The 20,728-nt window shown below is 46.6% G+C and overlaps 1 protein-coding gene across 6 annotated transcripts in view; it reads right to left on the bottom strand.

Annotated features, from left to right (window-relative positions):
• Positions 1 to 20,728, bottom strand: part of Pknox2 (PBX/knotted 1 homeobox 2) — a 271,885-nt gene that overhangs the window by 147,063 nt on the left and 104,094 nt on the right. For 3 of the 6 annotated variants that reach the window (XM_087905723.1, XM_087905722.1, XM_087905725.1), the window contains exon 3: positions 4,532 to 4,723. The exons of the other annotated variants lie outside the window; for them this stretch is intronic. The gene's annotated coding sequence lies outside the window, so the exon portion shown is untranslated. The remainder of the gene's footprint in view (positions 1 to 4,531; positions 4,724 to 20,728) is intronic. 6 annotated transcript variants of the gene reach the window in all.

The raw sequence follows: 20,728 nt of genomic DNA, 5'->3' as shown, positions 1-20,728 counted from the left end.
CTTCCTCAATCCAGAAGTGTTTACAAGGAATCCAATGATTCTCGACCTGGGCAGCATATGAGAACATCTGGGAAGCTTTTCAAATAACAAGAGCCTGGCCCTCTTCCCAAGGGTTTTATGCAGTGGTCTGGGGTAGAGCTCAGGCCCAGGTAGCTTTGAAAAGCTCATGTGTATCCTGGGCCCAGAACTATCCTACTAGACAACTGACCTCTGAGGTCCGGCTTAACTTCCTCATCTTTTCATACAGACAGTGAGGGCCAGCAGTCCTGGCTTCTGCTCCTGGGCATGTGGCCTGGAGCAAAACACAAGATCAGAGAACCTCTAAGAAAACCTCCTCCACTGTGCCAGAAGTCTGAGCAGTGCTGTGGAGGAGGCCAGGTGGAGGGGCCTCCCTGCCCATCTGGTTCCCATTAATCTCCAGGCATGTTTCACATCCCTGGCAGGTACTTGGAGCTGGGAACAGCCCCCTGGGTGGCCCTCAGCCGGGTCCTTTCAAGCCAAGCCCTGCTGACAAGCTACAGGGCTCTGTGAGGCCCTCCTGGCTTCCAGTCACCGTCCTGTCTTCTCTTGGGGATAAAAATCCCCTAACAAATAAGAAACCAAAGGAGGCAGGCCCAGGAGCCTGGCTTCCCTTTCATTAGCAGTCTGTCACAGAGCGTGAAGGACTCCGATAAATTCTCCTGCTCAGCAACTGCCGAGGAGACCCGGGAGGAAGAAGATTCATTTGCTCCCTCCGAAGACTGAGTCTTCAGGAATTTCCAATTCCTTTCCTCCCCCACCTACTCAGCTAGGAATTAGTCCAAAGCCACGTGTTGTCCAAGGTCAGCCTGGAGATATCCAGACTTGGGGGGCTGGAAAGAGTCACAGGCTGACTGAAGGAGGCATGGGTCTGGGGGAAGGCTCAGGTCCTGAGCACCCCTTCTTTCCTGCAGACATAGGGACGAGGAGTCAGACTATTTAACGATGAATGTGTCCTTCCCCAGGGTGGGAACCACAGCAGCTTTACGTCGCTACTTGGTGTGAGTCGCTCCACCAGGCTCAAGTTTGCCAGGTCTGGTTGGTGGAGGTGCATGGGTAGATTTCTCGCCTGGAGACGGCCATGCTGCCATCCCCCTCATCCACAATCTGCTCTGTAAAGAAGGCATGGGGCTGTTCTTGGGTCTGGGCTCCAGAGTGAGGTGAACCACAGTGTCATCATGTCCTAAGCCGTGTGACTTTGAGTAAGCTAATGAACCTTTGTGCCTCCCATCTATAAAATGGGAATAATAAAACGTGTACCTCATAAAGTTATTATTGCCATCTCCTGAGAGGGAGAAGCTCCTCTCCTGGCCTGGCAAGTTCCCAGGCAGCGGGAAGCATAGAAGTGCTTGCTCCAGAGTCCACACAGCACGTGTGTTCCCAGATGAAAGCAGCAGCGGGGTCCTCCCTCTCGGGAAGGGACAAGGAGAACTCATCCTGTGGTCTGTGTACACACAGTGTGTGCTGTCCTTAAACGCTCTGATCAGGCATCTCCGGGAGGCTCTGGTCAAGCGGCCACACCAGCCCCGAGAACACAAGGACGGGCCAAGTTCCCATGGCTACAGACGTCTCTAAAGTTAGAAGTCAAGGCCAGATGCTCAGGGAACTGTGTGAAAGGGAGGAAGGCACCAATTCAAAGCTCAGCCCTGGTCACAGTCCTACCAGTCCTGGTGGCCTGAACCTGGGAGGACCAGCAGGGTCCAGGCAGGCGAAGGCTGACAGTAGGCGCAGGTGCTGAGGACTCCTTTTCCCTACAGCCTCAGTAGGCAGCAAGGAGAGGTCTGTGTAAGCTCAGGAAGCAGCATGGTGCCCACCAGCTAGTGCTTGGAGATTAGATGCTAAAACTTAAAAACAGTGAGCAAAAAATCCATTTCTGGGCCAGTAAGATAGTTCAGTGGGTAGAGGTGCTTGCTACCAGACCCGACAACCTGACTTCAATACCTGAGACCCATGTGGCAGAAGGAAAAAACCAAAATAACAACAACAACAAACAAACAAACAAACAAAAAAACTCCTGCAAGTCTCCCGTGTCTGTGTGTGTGTGTGTGTGTGTGTGTGTGTGTGTGTGTGTGTCTTAGCATGCTCACGCAAGTCCTGCAAACTCCTGGAACTGGAGCTAGAGGCAGTTATGAGCCACCCAGCATGGGTGCTCAGACTGAACTCAAGTCCTTCCCAAGAACGATGCTCACTCTTAACTACTAAGCCACCTCTCCAGCCCTGGGGAAACATTTTATGTTCCAATAGGATTCTTGGTTTTACCTTTTACGTTTCTTTACTTCTTTCTTTTGTTCTTTCGTTCTTTTTCTTTTAAATTTTGTGTATAAGTGTTTTTGCTTTCAAGTCTTTCTATGTATCACATGTATGCAGATCCCACAGAGGGCAGAACATGGCCTCAGGTCCCCTGGGATTGGAGTTACAGACAGTTGTGAACCACTGTGTGGGTGCCAGGAATCCAGCCTGAGTCCTCTGGAAGAGAGCATGTGCTCTTAACCTCTGAGCCAGCCTCTCTCCAGCCTGAAATCTTTACTTTCCAATGGCACTTCCTAATGCTTTGAAGGCATGATTTGGCTTTTTAAAATTTAATTTTTGACTAATTTGATTTCTAAAGATACAAGTATTTGGAATTCCAAATATAGGAGGATCTCAGGTTTTTGATACCTGCCCACTGCAGGTTTTTTGCTTTGTTTTTTGTTTGTTTGATGGTTGCTATTTATTTGATTGGTTGATTAGTTGGTTGGTTTGGGTTTTTTGTGACAGGGTTTCTCTGTGTAGACTCAGCTGTCCTGGAATTCACTCTGTAGACCAGGCTGACCTTGAACTCAGAGATCCACCTGTCTTTGCTTTTGGAGTGCTGGGATTAAAGGCTGCCACCACTACCCAGCTTTGAGGTCAGTGCTGTAGGCCAGCATCAGTTTTCAGTGTCCATACTGCCTAGGTATGTATACCATGAACTGAACATGCATCGTGTGCCCGGGCCTGGACTGAGGCTTTTCTTGCAATGCCTTAGGAACCTCACCATGCCACAGCCCTCGCTTGCGGCGTATATTCTGAGACCAGTAGTGTGCCGGCTTAACCAGCTCTCTAGAAGGATATTTTCACTATGGTTAGTTTTAAGCTATCAAAGTCAAGTCCCCAATGAAGTTGGGAAGAGACTCAGTAACACATATCACAAAGTAGTTCCTCTATATATCTGATAGGTAGAATGCTTAGGAAGGCAAGAATTTTGAGTATTTATTACCTTTGTTTTAATATAATTTATTTATTATTTTTGTTGCATTTTCAAGACAAGGTCTCTGTAGCTCTGGCCGTCCTGGAACTCACTGTGCAGACTAGGCTGACCTTGAACTCACAGAGATCTGCCTGTCTCTGCCTTCTGATTACTGGGATTAAAGATGTACAGCACTATGCCCTACTTAATACATTGGACACTGCCCATATATGATTTAATTTTAATAATGGCTGTGCATAGCCGCTGACTTCTGAAATGTCTGACAGCTGAACTGACAGTTCTTTTAAGCTGTCCCAGCACACTCCCCTGCTAGAACCCAGTCGTTGCTCCCCAACTTCCTGTTGGCTCTTATGCCACACAGCGGTAGGAACAACACCAGCTCAGCAAGTGAGGTGCAACAGACTATAGATTGGGACCTTTATCCCCACCTCACAGACGAGTGTGTAGGTGAAGTGTCATGGGAGCTTAAGAGACACCAAGGTTTCGATATTGGTTTGCCAGCCTCTCATGACTGTGAATGGGAAGTTTTCTCTCTTGTCTATGCTGAACGCGTACCCTTCAGGGCTCTCATGCGGTGCCCTGGGGTAGCGGTTCTCATGGTTTCTTCTCAGTCTAACGTTAGAGTCCTAGGGGTCAGTAGGAATATTGGCTAAACCCCTGTGTTGGTCTCTGAGGCAGGGGACAAGTCATGCGCCGTAGGCCTTGGATCCCCAGCTACAGAGAAAAGGGGACAATAATCTGCATGGTCTCGATGGTTTCAGACTCTAAGGCATGATGGGACAGCACTTCTACCCAGCAGGTCTCAAGGGCAAGGGAGAGCTTAGATCCCATCCTCTGTCATGCAGCAGCTTGCTCCAAGACAGGGCCATTTTGTTATTCTCAAAGTAGAGCCCTCCCCCACTAGCCCAGACAGTACCATAGTGGTGTCACACTGGGCACCTAAACAGCTGGACCACGAGATGCCTTCATAGAGGTTGGAACATTCGGTGATGAGACAGCCAGATGAAGAATGGTTTGAGAAAGGCTGTTCAGAGCCGGGGATGGAGGCCATCAGGGGAACAGTTGACCTCCAGAAGTCCCTGGTGGAGGTTGGACTTGTGTATTTCCTGAACTAGATTGATTCCAGGCCTGGAATCCATCATTCCTTCATAATACAAATAATCACCAAATGTGCTCAAGCACTTGGTAGCCTGGATATTCACTCTAGCAATTCTCTGTGTGGACAGTGATTAGACCATCATTATCTTAATGCTTCTTAATTTATCTTTCTGATTAGCAACTTACCATTTTATTTGCAAAAAATAGCCTTCTGCTGGGTGGAAGCCAGCCGGGCACAGCAGCTGCCGTTTCTCCGCACTAAATCAGGCCAGGCTTAAGTTGGTTTTTCTGGTGATGCTATTTCTTGTGTCTTGGCTGTATCAGGCACCACAATCCATCATGGTTGTTGTTGTGGAGCAAAAGCACACCCCTGGGGGCCTGTGGGCAGAGAGGTCACCTCTACTCAGTCATAGGGCCCAGGATAAGACACACTCTAGGAAAGGCTCCCAGAGTCTCCGCTCTTGTACTGCTCACGTGAGGGTAGGGGGTGGCTCAGGTATGTAATAACGTTTGCCATCAAAAAAGCGCTTCTTTAAAGCAATACTTGGGATCTACTATCTCATTTAACTTTCAAAAACACCTCTCTATATGCATACCATGACCACTTCTGTTTACCAAGACAAAAAAAGGTGGCATATTTGCCCAAGGTCCTAGAGATACTGAGTGGCACAAATAGTTTTAAGTAACCTCTCTGTGAACTCTCGGGACCAGAGATCCTCAATGCTGCATTACACGATTTTTCTCTAGCACAGTAGGTAGCATGAGATGAAAAGTTCTCCAGCGAGCATCGTCAGGGTGACTCCCAAGGGAGTAACACCCCTCTGGTTTCTTACACACAGAACCGCCCTGAGAGCAAGCATCTTATTTGAGCCACAGACAACATTTACTTTTATTTTTTTAAAAATTACTTATTTTTATGTGTATGGGTATTTTTTCTGTATGTATGTATGCATGTGTGTAATACATGCATGCAGTGCCTGCAGGGCCCAGAGGAGGGTGTCACATTCTCTGGGACTGGAATTACAAATGTTTGTGAACCACCATGTGGGTGCTGAGAATCCAGGTCCTCTGGAAGAACAGCCAATGTGATTAAATGCTGAGACACCTTTCAGGCCCCCATAGACACAATTTTCACATTTCCCATTCTCTACCACCATGAGGAATTAGTTCCTCCCTTTCAAACCTTTACCAGCTGCCTTGCCTTGAATCATGTGAAATCTTCCTTCTAGCCACCCCTCTTGTTCCCCCATATTTTAACAGATCACACTGTGGTGTGGGAGGTCCTTCTGTCTATGTGTTGTTTTATTGGTTAATGAATAAAGAAGCTGCCTTGGCCTGTGATAGGGCAGAATAGAGCTAGGTAGGAAGACTAAACTGAATGCTGGGAGAAAGAAGGCAGAGTCAGGAGAAACCACGTAGCCCAGCTGGAGACAGATGCTGAATACCAGACAGAACTTTACCAGGTAAGCCACAGCCACATAACAATATACAGATTAATAGAAATGGGTTAACCAAAGATATAAGAGCTAGCTAGCAATACACTTAAGTGACTGTCCAAGCAATGACTTAAATAATATAGTTTCTGAGTGGTTATTTCAAGTCTGGGCAGCTGGGAACAAACAAGCGGATTCCTACAACAACACTGCTTTAGGGTTTTTTCCCCCCTTTTTCCATCCAGAGGATGATTTTCTCATTTTCTGTCCCTGTATCATCCTAACACATATCTGCCAAGAACAGATGCCGTCGTCCCTAAGAGGTCCATCATCATGCCATGTGGACGCTCAGTCCCCATGCTTCCTGTGTTTCAACCGTTCCTGACTCATTGGCTGAACAGGGTACCTAGACATTCAGGTATGAAGGAAGGGTAGCGATTCATGAGTTGGTCTCCAAGCTTCAGACTGTCCTTAAGTATCGAGAACATGCTGAAGGAGCAGGTGGCTGCAATGTTGTGTCTTAACCCCAATCTGAGATCTTGAGGTTATACCTGTTATGCCATTCATCTCCCTGGCCACTGGATATAGTTTTTCTAAGATGGGCTTATGGAAATCTGGTCTGTATTATCTAATACGCTAGGTAATAGTCACATGAGACTATCAAAATTAAATGTAAAAGTAATTCAGCCCAACATCTGTCTAGCCTTATTTTAAATGCTTAGTAATTGCATGCAGCAAGCAACTACTAAACTGGCCAGAATAGCATAGGGACATTCGCATCACTGTGGAAAGTGCTGTTGGACTGCCCTCGTCTGAATTTAGTCTACTTGAATGCCTTCATAAGCGAAGTTGGATACCTACAAGGTTCTAATTAAAGTAGACCATGATCTCACTGGATTGGAGGGTCAGTGCTTTGTGAAGTGTGGTGTCCGTACAAGTAACATCACTGAGAATTTGGAAATACAAATTTTCAGATCAACAGCAGGCCTACTGAATACAGAGGTGAGGCCTACTAATGTATTGGTAATGACCTCCAGGTGATTCTGATGCCCGCCACACACTGAGACAGCAACCATTCCCAGTTAACTAAATCAGATGATGTCAAGGGATACCCACCAGGTCCACTAGAGATGGTTCTCAGTAAGTACACCAGGCCAGTGGCTCACAACTGTAGCTCTCTAGCAAGGTCTGCTGCCATTTGGGGCTATCTCTACTGGAAGAATTCAGATGAGGAGTCTACCGCTGGGGGATGGCAAAGACAAGGCAGCCCTTTCTTGTCCTAAATGAAGAAAGGAGGTGGATTCGAGTAACCAAAAGCTATGCCCTCTCTACTTGTGGACACAGTCTTTGCCAAGGTCTTTCTGGTCTGGCCTGACACTGGGGAATCATTTTATAAGGCTGCATTGCCTTCAGCGGGCTGGGTTGCATTAAAAATAAAATTCTTCCCTGGATAACTGTAGCTTTGCTTTTTTAAAAAGAGTTTAAGAAACCCTCCAGTGATTGTATTGGGGATTAGAGACAGAAATTGCTGTTCTTTCTTTAATCTCTGCAGTGGTCCCCAGGCTGGCAAGCTGGATTTCACAGGAAAGAAACACACGGTTTGTTTTGTACAAAAGTCATGTTCTCCAAATAGTCAACAAACATCCGGTGAACACCTACGTTATCCAGCCCCATCCCTCGGGTCATTTCGTTTAATCTTCACTACAACCCCATAAGGACCTGTGATTTAAGACAGTAGCTCTTGTTATCCCCACTTGATGAGGAAGGAAAGAGCAGTATTCAGCTGTTAAGTGGCCAGTCAGAACTCAAGCTCATGTTCGTCCATCTTTGCTAAACTATGCAAGCTTATCTTGTTTAGCAGAAGGATCAGGTAATGGACGTTATTGGAATCTGGGGCCAGAAAGGAAGAGAAAGTATACATGATATCGGGGGAGCCATCAGAGGGTATTTGTAGCCTATACTACACATGGCCAGAGTTATGTGGCTCTCTCTATCTCTATGTATGTCATATTTATACATATACATATGGTTGAATATCACAGGTACATATCCCATGACCCCACCTCTCCCGGCCCCCTCCTTCATACACACACATGAACACATAGAGATTGCCAGCCCTGGTCATCAAGTTATGGATTACCTTTGGAATGTGACTAACCTAATGATGGAGAAGCTATCTAGCTAGTGCCCTGGAAGCCAATACCGTCCTCTGTTTATCTCTGTGCTTCGAGACCCGGAGCCCCTTGTACTGTGACAGCTATCTGCTCTCTGTGTGTCTGGATAGCAAATGGCCAAAACAGGTGGATTAAAAGGGCCAGGCAAACCTTCACACATCTCAGCTAAGGTGACTTTCATCCCCGACTCCAGAACAGCCTGAACCTGTACCACCTGAGCTACTATGGGTTGGCTGTAGAAGCTGTGGGGTGCCAGAGCCTCTTTCTCCAGCGGATTTTACTTAAGAGCTTTACAGAGGACACTCAAGAGAAACACGAACTGCTCCTCAGCTTGCCTGAACATCTCACGGCCAGCTCTGCACCAGGAAGCACAATTGAAGCTCAAATTCAACAGCCCTAAAGATTCTCACTCTCGGGAAAGTAGAAAAGAAGTCCCACTCTGTTTGGGGAGTTAGGTCTGCTCATGCCGGCCTTCCCAAAAGCTAGAGCTAAACCTTCCAGAGGAGATGTGACCTCTACTCCCTGAGCCTCGGTCTCAGCCTTCTCCAGCGTTGGAGACCCCCATCCATACAGCTCCCTGGTGCCCCAGGTTAAGAGGGGTGCTTAGATGTGGAGCCTCAAGCAGCCTCAGGAGTCTGGGGGCAGGTTCAGGCTGTCATGAGGTGCATATCAAAGCCGGAGTTTAAAAACTGTACTGGGAATAGTGCAATTATCTCGCTTCACCACATTCCTCAGCCCCGACTGAGGTTTAATTAAAGCCAAGTAAAAACACAAAGTCGCCATTTCAGATATCCACTGCATGCTGGGTAAAAAAAAAAAAATGAAAGAAGAAAAAAATCCTTTATCAGGGACTTAAATTTTTTTTTTCTGTGGGTATCTTCCGGCTCTGTTGGATATTATTCCTTCATAACAGTCCCTTTAAAGAAAAAAATATATATTTAATATATACGTATAAAATGAGTTAATCCCCCATAATCTCCTTGAGTTGTACCTAAAACACAGTTTCTTGCAGGTGACCTTTCCAGAAGAGGCTGTTACTATGGCAACCGCATTGTTTGATTCTGTCAAGAGAAAAATACTGCATGGAAATGTATTTAATTTTGCTTAATTTGATGCTGTGTTTAACACTTGCACAGGCTGAGAAGAGAGAAGGGTTGGAAGGCAGGAGCCAGCTCATCAGAGCCAAGTTCAACAGCATCCTCTCCCGAATAGCCAAAGGGCTCTCCGGGTGCCATGATTTATTGGGAGTCTGCTCTTGGTCCCCAGATAGGGGCTAGCTCTTCTCTCTGCTCCACCTTCAAGATTCAGGAGGAAGCAGGTAGATCAGGTTCACGATACAGACCCTTGGATGGGGGAACCCCTTGAGGTAGGCACCGCAAGTTAAATAAAGAGGTAGCACATGGCCTTGGCGCACTTTGGGTCACAAGTTCTGTTGCTTCTGTTTGGATATGAGACAATGGAATCAAAGGCCGCTTAGGTCTCTTTTATCCCTAAGCCCATGAGTCCTTGGGTAATGTGGCTCCTCTAATAGAGTTTGATCTTCACGGAAACTTTGCCACGCACAGGATACTCAGTTAGTGACATTTGATCAGCACTAGGCTGGTCCAGGTGATGCCACAGGCCAGTCTTAAAGGGTAGTCTCACCCACTGTACATCCCAGGTCATCTACTTGTTGCTCTACAGATATGACCACACGCAGGCATGAAGGTCCTAAAGCCAGGTAAGCAAGTATACTCCATCCAGGTGTTGCTGGGAGTGCCAGGAATGGGGCAAATACAGTTTCCGGTGGTCTCTGTAAATTAGGTACGTGTCCCTAATAGGGGCCACCACGATGAGCAACACCATGTCCTCCTAGCTCATCCAGTACCCACTTCTCTGGGTCTCTCACGCCTTTACCTGCCATAGACGCGCAGTGCATACAAACTCTGTGTATAGCTCTGTTTTGAATAAACTCTGTAGCTGATGACCTTGGACAAGTTATTTAACTCTTTGGGCTTCATGGTCTTTTTCTGAGAATAGTGTTTGCTGCGGGCCCCTAAAGGCACTTCTTTCTTTGTCGTTCTCCTGATATGACTACTGTGTCGCTAGCTGACATGCTTCTAGGTGTGACAACCCAGTTGTCGGTGTGAGCTACCCAGATCTTCAGTCACCACATCGTACATACTCCAGCTGCTCACTCTTCCCCAGGTTTCCAGCTGAAGGCTCTACATCTCTATCACAAGCAGAAATCAGGGTCTTCCTTCAGAGAGTTTTGTGTCTTTCAGGATGGACCTAGAATGCCTGAGTTGTCATCAGGGCTCTATTTCCTGGATTGTATGCCACAGTATGAACATGCTGTACCCACATCCTGTGCCCCCATACTTTCTGGAAAACTTCATGCATTCTGCAAGGTTCCTCCTTTCCTTTCCTTTCCTTTCCTTTCCTTTCCTTTCCTTTCCTTTCCTTTCCTTTCCTTTCCTTTCCTTTCCTTTCCTTTCCTTTCCTTTCCTTTTCCTTCCTTCCTTCCTTCCTTCCTTCCTTCCTTCCTTCCTTCCTTCCTTCCTTCCTTTCTTCCTTCCCTTTAAGTGAAATTCAGCTTTGGCAGAAAGGTATATTCTTCAGAAACCCTTTCCAGCGATGGCTATTTTGTCTGCCATGACCTATGTACATCAGAACTTGGTGTGTAACCACCCCACCTGATACACTGCGAGCTCAAGTCTTGCTTGAAGCATTCATCATCAGATCTCATAGTAGCCTTCCTACATATATGGCACTGTTATCCCACCACCATTCTATGCATTCCCCCCACGCTCATCATGTCGTTAGCACCTAGATCACTGACTCCTCTATCATTATTCCTGCGGTCATTGTCAGGGACTCCAGTATCTATAAAAATGGCCCATTCAATGCCCTGGCCTCTTGATTTTGTTGATACCCTGGCTTTCATTCCCATAGCCGTTCCTTAGACTGTCACACTGATCACTGAGTGGCCTACCTCTGAAAGTCCACTTCTGATACCATTGCCTTAGTTAGAGTTCGCTTCTACTGACAATCCCAGCCCAGAAATCCTTCAGCCTTACTTTATTTAAAAGCCACCCCTTGGCTATCCATGTCTATCATTCCTTGTGTGCATTCATTTCCTCTTTATCCAGCTCGGACTGCACAATCTAACACTAAAACTACCCTTTGTCAATAATTTGAACTTCCCGAAGCTCTTTTTCCACCGTCCCAGCTTGGCAGAGCTCCAGCCCTGGTATCCCACCCCCTTATTCGGGGCCTGCACAGAGCAGCTGAAAAATGACACAAATTTGCTGACTAGAGCCACTGCAACCATGACCACAAATCTCACTCAACACTCTCAGAGGAACCTACTACCCTTCCCGAGAAAATTCAATTTCCCAGTCTCTGGGGAGGCCATCACACTTCCTTCTCCCTCCCCAAGTCTCTCACATTCCCCTCCCCAACCCCATTTCTAGCTGATGACCTTGCAGTATGTTTCATAGACAAAGAGGATTTCTATGAGATGAGAACTACTTCATTCTTCCATCAATAACCCTTTTATTGCATCAACATCAGAACCAAAACACTCTGGCCATCTCACCCCCCATCACAACGGAATCTGTACAAGGCCAGCACTTTCTCTTGACTTTCAACCCATTCTTCTTACTACTTCAAAGACTTTTCAAAAAATATTTTTTATTATTAATTCTTTGAGAATTTCATGCAATGTATTTTTTATCATGTTCCCTCCTAGGCTTCTCCCAAGTCCTCCAGAGCCACAGATCCTCATTGCCTCCCTGATCCAACTTCATTTTGTTTGTTTGTTTTTGTTTTTAATAACCCAATGGCTCCAGTTAGTGCTACTCACAGACTAGTGGGGATGAGGCTAGCCACTAACGTTAGATCAACCTAGTAGGAGACACAGGAAACTGACTCTCCGTCCTCCAGAACCCATCAACTGTCTGAAGCTCCTCAATTAGGGGTAGGGGCTCATGAACCTCTTTCTGCTCAAAGCTAGAAGGCTGGGTTGATCTTTTGTAGGTAACTATAGCTGCTATGAGTGTGTGAATGCAACAGTCTTAATCATGTCTGGAAGACACTTTGGTTCTGGTCTTCCTGACTTCTGACTCTTACCATCTTTTTCCCCATAAGTCTTAGAGAGGGTGCCCTATTTGTGGCCAAGCACCCCTGCTTGGTCAAAGACTTTTTTAAAAAGCAACTTTTCTGTCTCTTTCTGTATTATTGTACCCTCCTGTCTGCACATAAACGAAACCTCCATATCATCCTCCACTTAAGTGCTCCCTCAACTGCATTCCCACCCTACCTTCTAGCCATCATGAGATTCCTCTGCCCAGCAAGCCTGTTCAAAGGTAACATCTATTCCTTTGTGCCAACTTTCTTGTCTGCCTTTCTCTCTTCATTCCACTCCAGTCAGGTTTCATTTCCCACCCCTCCACTGATGACCAGTCCCCAAGTGAGTGAGCAACTCACCACGACAGAGCAAGTGTTCCGTTCTCTGTCTTCATCTGCATTTTCCAGAAACATCTGGCCCAGGTACTCGATTGCTACTTCTCCAAAACCTTTCTCCTCCAGCTTCTGCCACCCCAGTAGCCTGACTTTTTCCACAATTCACTGGCATTCCTTCTCCATTAACTCTGTTGTCATTGTCTAAAGATACGGAAACCTTCTTGCCCCCTTTATTGTCTCTCCCCACATGATCTTACCCAGTCTTGTTACTTCAAATGCCTTCTCACTCACTTGTGTCTCTCAGGCTGACAGCTAGCCATTCTTCATGCCATGCCCCAGATAGGAGTGTTCAACTGTCTGCTTTGCATCCTGGCCTAGGTGTCTCAGAAGTGTTCCACACATGACGTAGTCAGAGTTGATTTTTATTTTACTTCCCCAGTCAAGCAAGCTTCCCCAACTAAGTGAAAAGTACATTCTCCATCCAGTAAATAAAATCTCAGAGTCCGTCTTGGGTCTCTTGCCATCCCTCCACATCTTCCTCATCAGGAAACCTTCAGGTTCTACTCCCACCATAAGTAGATATTCAACAAGCATGCTCTGTCTTTACCACCACAGCCAAGACCAAGCCAGCAGGGCCTTCTGTCTGAATACCTGACATCTACAGCAGGCAGAATTGTGCTTCAACAGCAGGCAGCTCTCCTCAGTCAGCTCTCCCAATGGCAAAGCACTGTTTCAAGTAGGCAAAGATTCTAACATCTTTTCAGGGACCCCGAAAGTCCCCCGTATAGCCTTCTGCCTAGTCCTAATTTCTCTTTCTCCCACTCATGCCTATGAATTCCCTAGGCATACATTTCTGAAGATTTGCTCTCTTACTTTTCCTTCAACTTGGGATGTTCTCCCCTCCTATCCATACACAGATGCCACCTTCCCATCCATCACCTTCAATCCCTGCATTCCATTAGCAGGAAGCCTTCCCAGTCTCCATCCTAGGCACTCTCCCTCAATATCTTCTCCACCACGTGGATCAAGACCTAAATTTTCCTTATTACGATTTTTGTTTCCTTGTTTACTCTCTTTCCTTCTCCTCAGTTAGACTGTGACTTATCTGATATGAGAACTCTGTCTTAGTTAGCATTGGTCTCTACTCCTATAAGAAAGCCTTGAACATAGTACACACGTATTAGCTGTCGCCTGTTCCCAGGATGACGCCGTTGGCAGCCAGCTATGCTGCCAACCCTGTCTCTGAGCTCTAGGATCGGACTACCCTATAATCAGTGCAAAGCAAGAGTTCCCATTTATCCTAACATTCTCTACAGGCTACCATTCACCCTTCCAAGCCCTAGGGTATTTGATAAAGAAGACTAGCCATCTAGGGAACAGCCAGAAGGGCTACCACCCACAGAGTCTCTACCCAGATCTGGGTGAAGGCCTCTTTCCTGCATCCTGCAGTCTGCCCTTGCTTGTTTGCAAATCCTTGTCTATGTTCTGGGTGTTGTGATTTCTACACAGTATGGTTACTATTTTAATTTAAAAAACTCGTGAAAACAAACCTGCAGACAGAAGGCCATGGTTTTGTGAATTACTGCTCCGTAGTCGCCAGTGCATGGAGTACCATTATGAGGGCATACAGCCGCTCAGGGAGTCTCCCCTCTAGGTTCTAGTAAGGAAGTAGGCCTTTTCCAGGAGGTAGGTGTCTAGAGTCTGGGTTGCTACATCAGTCCTAGAAACCTTCAGAACATCCTTGCCTAAGAGATCTACCTACCCAAAGCCACATAGTGACAACTAAATTTGGAAGACAGACTGGCCTCCCAACTCATAGGAAGACAGGCCTCCTGACTCATATATAGGCAGGCCTCCTGACTCGTAGGAAAATGGGGCTTCCCGAGTCATAGGAAGATAGGTCTCCCAACTCATAGGAAGATGGGCCTCCCGACTCATAGGAAGACAGGCCTCACAACTCATAGGAAGACAGGCCTCACAACTCATAGGAAGACAGGCCTCACGACAGATAGGAAGACAGACCTCCCAACTCACAGGAAGACAGGCCTCACAACTCATAGGAAGACAGGCCTCACAACTCATAGGAAGACAGGCCTCCCGACTCATATATAGGCAGGCCTCCCAACTCATAGGAAGGCGGGCCTCCCAACTCATATATAGGCAGGCCTCCCAACTCAAATATAGGTGGGCCTCCTAACTCATAGGAAGATAAGCCTCCCGACTCATAGGAAGGTACAGGGATCATTCTTTCCTTGCTTCCAAATTTTTTTTCTGTTGTAGAAATGTTATAGAAAAAGGCAGGTATGGTGGCACACACCTGTAATCCCAGCACTTAAAAGGCAGAATCCAGGAAGATAGACAGTTCTACGTCATCTCCAGCTACAGAATACATCCTAGGCTACCTGGGCCATATCTGACCTTATCTTTAAAAGAAAAAGAAAAAAAAGAATAGCTCATGAGACACTTTCTGTTAAGATCTCTCCATGTAGCCTAAGGCTGAGAAATATTTCCTTTGTGCCTCTCTTGGCAGAGAGGGCATCTCTTGGACAAGGGACAATGGGATCCACATCTTGTCCTGGCTTGCTTTCCCTCAACTCTTCCTGTCCAGAGTTCTCCTCTCGCATTCCCCAGTCTTCTTGCTTTGCCTGCCCGCCTGCCTGCCTGCCTGCCTATTGCCTTTCTGGTTGTTTGCTCAGAAGCTGGACTCTGTTTGCTGAGCCCTTCTTCATTTTCCAATTGCCTGGGATATTTTCGGCTCCTCCCCTGGGTTTTGGGAGAACATCAAGTGGCAAGAAGCACATTGGGCTGTCAAGGTGAACACCTACAATGGCCCGAGCCCCATCTGGGGAATCTATCCACCTTAACAACTGCCTCCTGGCCTGCCAACTGCCACTCATCTGGGCTCCCAGGATGCTGGGTGTGTCTTCAGGCAGACAGGCAACAGTGACTCATATTCAAGACGATAGCACATAAATGATGGGCAAGGATATCTAGGACCTTAGGCCTAGATGGTGTCAGAAGGGAGAAATAAAGAGGCATAAGACAATCAGAGTAGCCCAGTCCTTCCTCACTCCTGGAAACTGGTTTCCTTGTTGCTGAATATACAAGGTCCCATAGAGAAGGCACTAGAAGTAGGAAACAATAAGGGACCACCTTAGAAAGAAAAACTGAGTTATCCCTGCATCCTTTCTTATTTTTTTTTTGACAGCATCCAAGTTTAAAACACATTTCTTTAATGCTTGCTCTAGTTCCATTGGAGAACAAGGCCCAGATCCTCTGCATTGTGGAGAAAGGGCACCCACTGGAGAAAGTGAGCAGTCAAAGAAACAAGAGATCCAAAAGCAAGGTCTGAACTTAACCTTTGATTGTCTGTCTCTTCACTTCAACTGTGTCTCAGTCAGCTAGCTGTAAAACTGGGACAACAGACTCCGTCTGAGTAGAGACGACACACATATGGGCGTGGTGATCAGGAACGGGCTCTCTAGATTTTGATTTTTAATCATTCATTAGACTAAGCACTTAGGGACTCAGACAGACTTACAGGAAGAACCTGGAGAGCTGTCCTTATACCTTACTGCTCTTAGAGATTCCAAGGTGCCAGCATTTTTCTCTATTTGAAATGCCTCTCCCTTCGAGCTTCCATTCAATTTGTATCAAATATTCCAGGAGAAGATGCCAGAGGCCTGGGTTATTGGATATTTGTCGAGTTCAATAAAAGGTACTCGGTGGCTCCAGGCTGATGATGTTCCCTGGTTTGTCACTATAAAACTTACTGGTGATGGCCCTGCCACTCCAGGCACTGGACATTAGGAAGAGCAAGAGCGGGTTTTATTAACCAAGCCAAGGGGACATGAAGGTGCATCTGTCACAGAGGATGGAGCAGGGTGGCTTCCCATCAGAGATCAAGCCTCGCCATCGATCCTTTTGGAGTCAGGTCATTTCTCGGCTCTGTGTGCTGAGCAGAGTCAGGACAAGGCTCTGAGCTATGAGATGGAGAGAGGCCCACAGAGGCAGTACTTTTTTATAGGCCTTAGATCTCTGTTTCCTGAAAACATCATCAGATTATGGCGATTTCTCTTTTAACATGACACTCAATGAAATGCTCAATAGAAGTGAAACCAGAGCCCTCTGGAAGGAAGAAACCGAGTCTCTGAAACCAAAGTGCCCAGCACAGTGCCCTGAAGTGTGATACCTCCATAGCCAATACTGAACGAATGAGGGAAGCTTGTGGTGGGCTGAGAGCTGAAACGCATTATGGCTCTGATTTGGTTGGAGGTAGACCTGTACAGCAATCCAGAAGAAAAGACCAGGGAGGGCCAAGGAAGAAAGAATTATGGAGGGTGTGTCCAGGCACTATTTAGGTTTGGCATAGTTCAGAGGGAGGTTTGTTTTTGTTTGTTTTTTTTTCAAATTTATGCATACATGCTTGTGCGTCCGTGCACATATGTGTGTATGGATACCAAGGGAGGTCAGAAGTGGGCATCCTTCCTTTTGGAGCTAGACTTACAGGCGTAAGCTGTCTGATGTGGGATCTAAAACCCAGTTCTCTGATAGAGTAATCAGCTGCTGAGCCGTCTCTCCAGCCCCCAGAGAAAAATTTTGAATGTCTTATCAGGTTGGAGATAGTGTACAAATGGGAGTTTGGTCTTAAACGTAAGACAGAAGCTTATTTTCTGAAAGAAAAACAAAATGACCAAGAGGACTAATACAGAGCTCTTGACCACTTTCTTAATAAGGGAGGCCAGAATGGATGCTAGGTCATGGGTAGGACCTAGTCCTGTGGCTGTCCCTGTCTACAGACAGGAAATGGCAAGGGAAGGTACTGAGAAGTTCTCAAATATTCATGCTTTAAATCCCTAGACAGGATCATCAGCTCCTCTGAAATGCCCAGAAGTGGAACCATAGATATGATCTTTGAAGAATCTTAGATGTCGCCTCCTAAGGCAGCCGAAGCTGAGCATTTTTGGTTCCAGCCAAATGAGGGCACCTGATATATCCGAAGATCTCGCAAGTCAGACATCAACTCTCTCTGCAACAAACAGGCATGGTAACACATGCTACCTATAATCCTAGCACTTGGGAGGTAGAGGCAAGAGAATCATAAGTTTGAGGTCACCCTTAGCTATAAAATGAACCAACCTAGGGACAGCTATAATGATGCAGGCTTTTGATCCCAGCACTTATGAGGTGGAAGTAGGTGGAGCTCATGAGTTCAAGTCCAGCCTGGCCTACAAAGCAAGCAGAGAGAGACCTTGTCTCAAAAAAAAAAAAAAATTAAGGAAAGAAGAGAAGGAAGGAGGGAGCGAGGGAGGGAGGGAGAAAAGAAGAAAGGAAGAAAGGAAGGAAGGAAGGAAGGAAGGAAGGAAGAAAAGGAGGGAGGAAAGAAAAAGCAAGCAAAACAAGGGGGCGGGGGAAGTAATTGTGAAATGAACACGGGTCCAGCACCAAGAGTCCAAGTCCAAGAAGAAGCAAGGTACTAGTTTTGAGATCCACATTTCTTTCCATTATCTTATTTTTGGAGACATGCAACTTGCCATTGTTTTAGTTTCATCCTCGGTGAAGTTATAACAGACCGGCAGTTTGTTGACTGCAAGAGACTTTTTCCAAGTCAAACGTTGTCCCCTTATTATTCTCTGCCACTTGAAAAGTTAGCAAGAGCCTGGGCCACAAGTGGACAGATGGCTTTGAAGCTGGAGGACACACACTGGACAATGCCAGGCCTGGGGACACTTACAGAAGACAGTCAAGGAAGGAAAGGCTAGAAATGCCATATTAAAACTGAAATCCAAACCCTCAAACCTCTGGACCCTGGAGGTAAATCACGAAGGTGAAATATGTTAAGGTAGATACCGGTTTCCCCAAAGAAACTTCCTCTAACTGCAAAGGGAGGACTCTCCTGGAGCCAGGAGGGAAGATGTGGATACAAGTTATATGGTTTCTAGGATCCTCCCCAGAAGGATCCAGAAGAAGAGTGGGTGGTGGTAGCTGTAGTGTTATTGGCAAGGTTGTGGCCCATGGGAATCCATAAAACTAGGAACACTGAGTTATTCAAATATTAACCACAATTTCTTAAACCCCGGGGGTGGCGTTGCACTGACAGACTCCTTAAGATAGCCAGGAAGTGTGTTTGACTGGAAAAGGGGACTGAGCAGTGGTAAAATATTCAGGAACAGCGTATCCTCATTTCCACCCCCATCTTTTTTATTGTTATATTTCCAGTACGCACCACAATACCCGGGACACGTAGGACACTCAATAAATATTTGTTAAATGAATACATTCATGAAACCCAGCTCTAGGAAACTGTTCACTATCACACTCCAAGCCAGGCCTTTGTGAGGACCCATTAGGATTCCAAGGGCCTGATCCAGTCTCATGAAACTGTACCGAACGGCCCACATCCGAATGCTCAGCAGCCTTTCAGATGGATGCTGCCAAATGCACTCAAAGGGACTCAGGACACCCCTGCCTGCCACTCCAGAGGAGACAGAATGGATCCCTGCCTTCCTTCCACAGACTCTCTTCCAGCCCCACTCCCGCTAGACGGTTGGTGCCATCTGCTTCCATCAATCAAAGGAGTACAAGTCAAAAAAACAACCAAGAGTCCAAGGGGCTTTGGTGTCAGGGACTTTGGTGTACCTGTGTAAGTGTGAGCAGTCAGGCTGGATTCCCAGCCTTGGCATTAATTGTAGCCCGTGTGCGATGATTGGAATTAAATGACATGCCAAATTAAAGAGTTATTTTTTCTAATAAATATTTTGCATAGGATGTGTTTATAATGGCATTAATTATTTATGCTGCCATATAGAGAAAGCATAAATATAAAAAGAGAGAGAGAGATCAGATGGTTCCTGTAGGAGAAATAAAATGAAAATTTCCATCAGGATGATGAATACCTGCTTTCCAACTTTGGGGCTGGGCCTGGGGGGAGGCAGAGAGACAGGGACATCTTGAGAACAAATCTGACAAGCGCTCTGGAGGCTTTTGAGGGAGGAATATGTTAAAAATGAAAGTGAGTACAGAAACTTTAAATATTTAATACCTGCATTAATTCTAATTCACACTTTCTTTATTTTTCAGATTAAAAATTTACGAGAATTTCCCATCTCTTTCATCCGTCTCCTCCCATGGGGCACTTGGCGGTCACTGTGCCAGGGACGTCTTTAGCAGCATTTGGGTCACAAAAGGAACAAGGACAGTAGCCGCGGTCTGATCACCTCCCCCGTGACACCTGCTGTGAAACTGGCTCCGTTCCCAACTCCCCTCTGGAAAGCTGCCGCCGGTGCCAGAATGGCTGATAGGAGCAGACGCCATTCCCTGGCCTCCAGCCTGACCAGGAAGCCCGTGGAATCCTGACATGGCACAGCCAAGTTGTGCATCTGAAGAGATCGCCCAAGTCCTGAGCTGGAGGGTACATGCTAGATACACATTGGCCTGAGGACTCCAAGCAAGAGGCTTTTGTCATATGCAACCAGGAGGCCCCTCTGCCCTCACAGGTGCTTTTATTCTAACGTTGCCAAGTCAGTTTTATAGGCTGTCCTGTCACCACAAGCCAGTGCTGACCTGGATGCAAGGGAGAAGTCGCCTTCTCCGCTGGCAGAGTAACTTCTGCACTAACGCCGGCTCCCAGCTTCTACCCCTGCTCTGTTCTGGAGAAGCTGGTGAGCAAACTCCAAGGCAATAGCAAACAACAAAGCATATGCCTGCATTCCTTTATGAAGCACCTTCCCACACAGTTTGGACCTCAGAGTCAAATTTTCATTTTACACAGGCAAAACCCCATGTTCCAGAAGGTCCAAGATCTCCCTACCTCAAATTGAATTCCTCCCACTGCCTCAAAGTGACTCTTAAAGCATTTGGCCCCCAAACAGCAGGTAGTGAAGAAGGGAAACTGGAGCCAGAGGTATTGTTTAACTGTACTCCTTGACTTCAGAGTGGATACAGTGTGTGGGGGTCCCAAACTATCAGAACCCTGGGGGATAAGTGGCCTGGAGCCTCTACCGTGTCCTCATTCCGCCCTTTCCCTCAGAGACTCTGGGTTGATTGTGGGACTGACTAGTCACGGAGGAGCATGTCTGAGAAAGTTCTCTTTAGGTCGTAACACTTCTCTGTCCTGTCCTTTCCTCCCTCCACCCTCATACAGAGTCCCCATCCCACACACACACACACACACGCTCAGACACACACATACACACACAGACATACACACACATGCACACACAACACACACACAAATGCATACACACACAAACACTCAGACACACACATACACACACATACTCACATACACAGACGCACACTCAGACACACACATACATACACAACACACA

Source organism: Myodes glareolus, chromosome 4 (genome assembly GCF_982192425.1).
Source record: "Myodes glareolus chromosome 4, mMyoGla1.1, whole genome shotgun sequence".
Classification (NCBI taxonomy): Eukaryota; Metazoa; Chordata; class Mammalia; order Rodentia; family Cricetidae; genus Myodes; species Myodes glareolus.
Note: the sequence above shows the minus strand (reverse complement) of the source record. Positions and strands in the feature narration are given on the sequence as shown.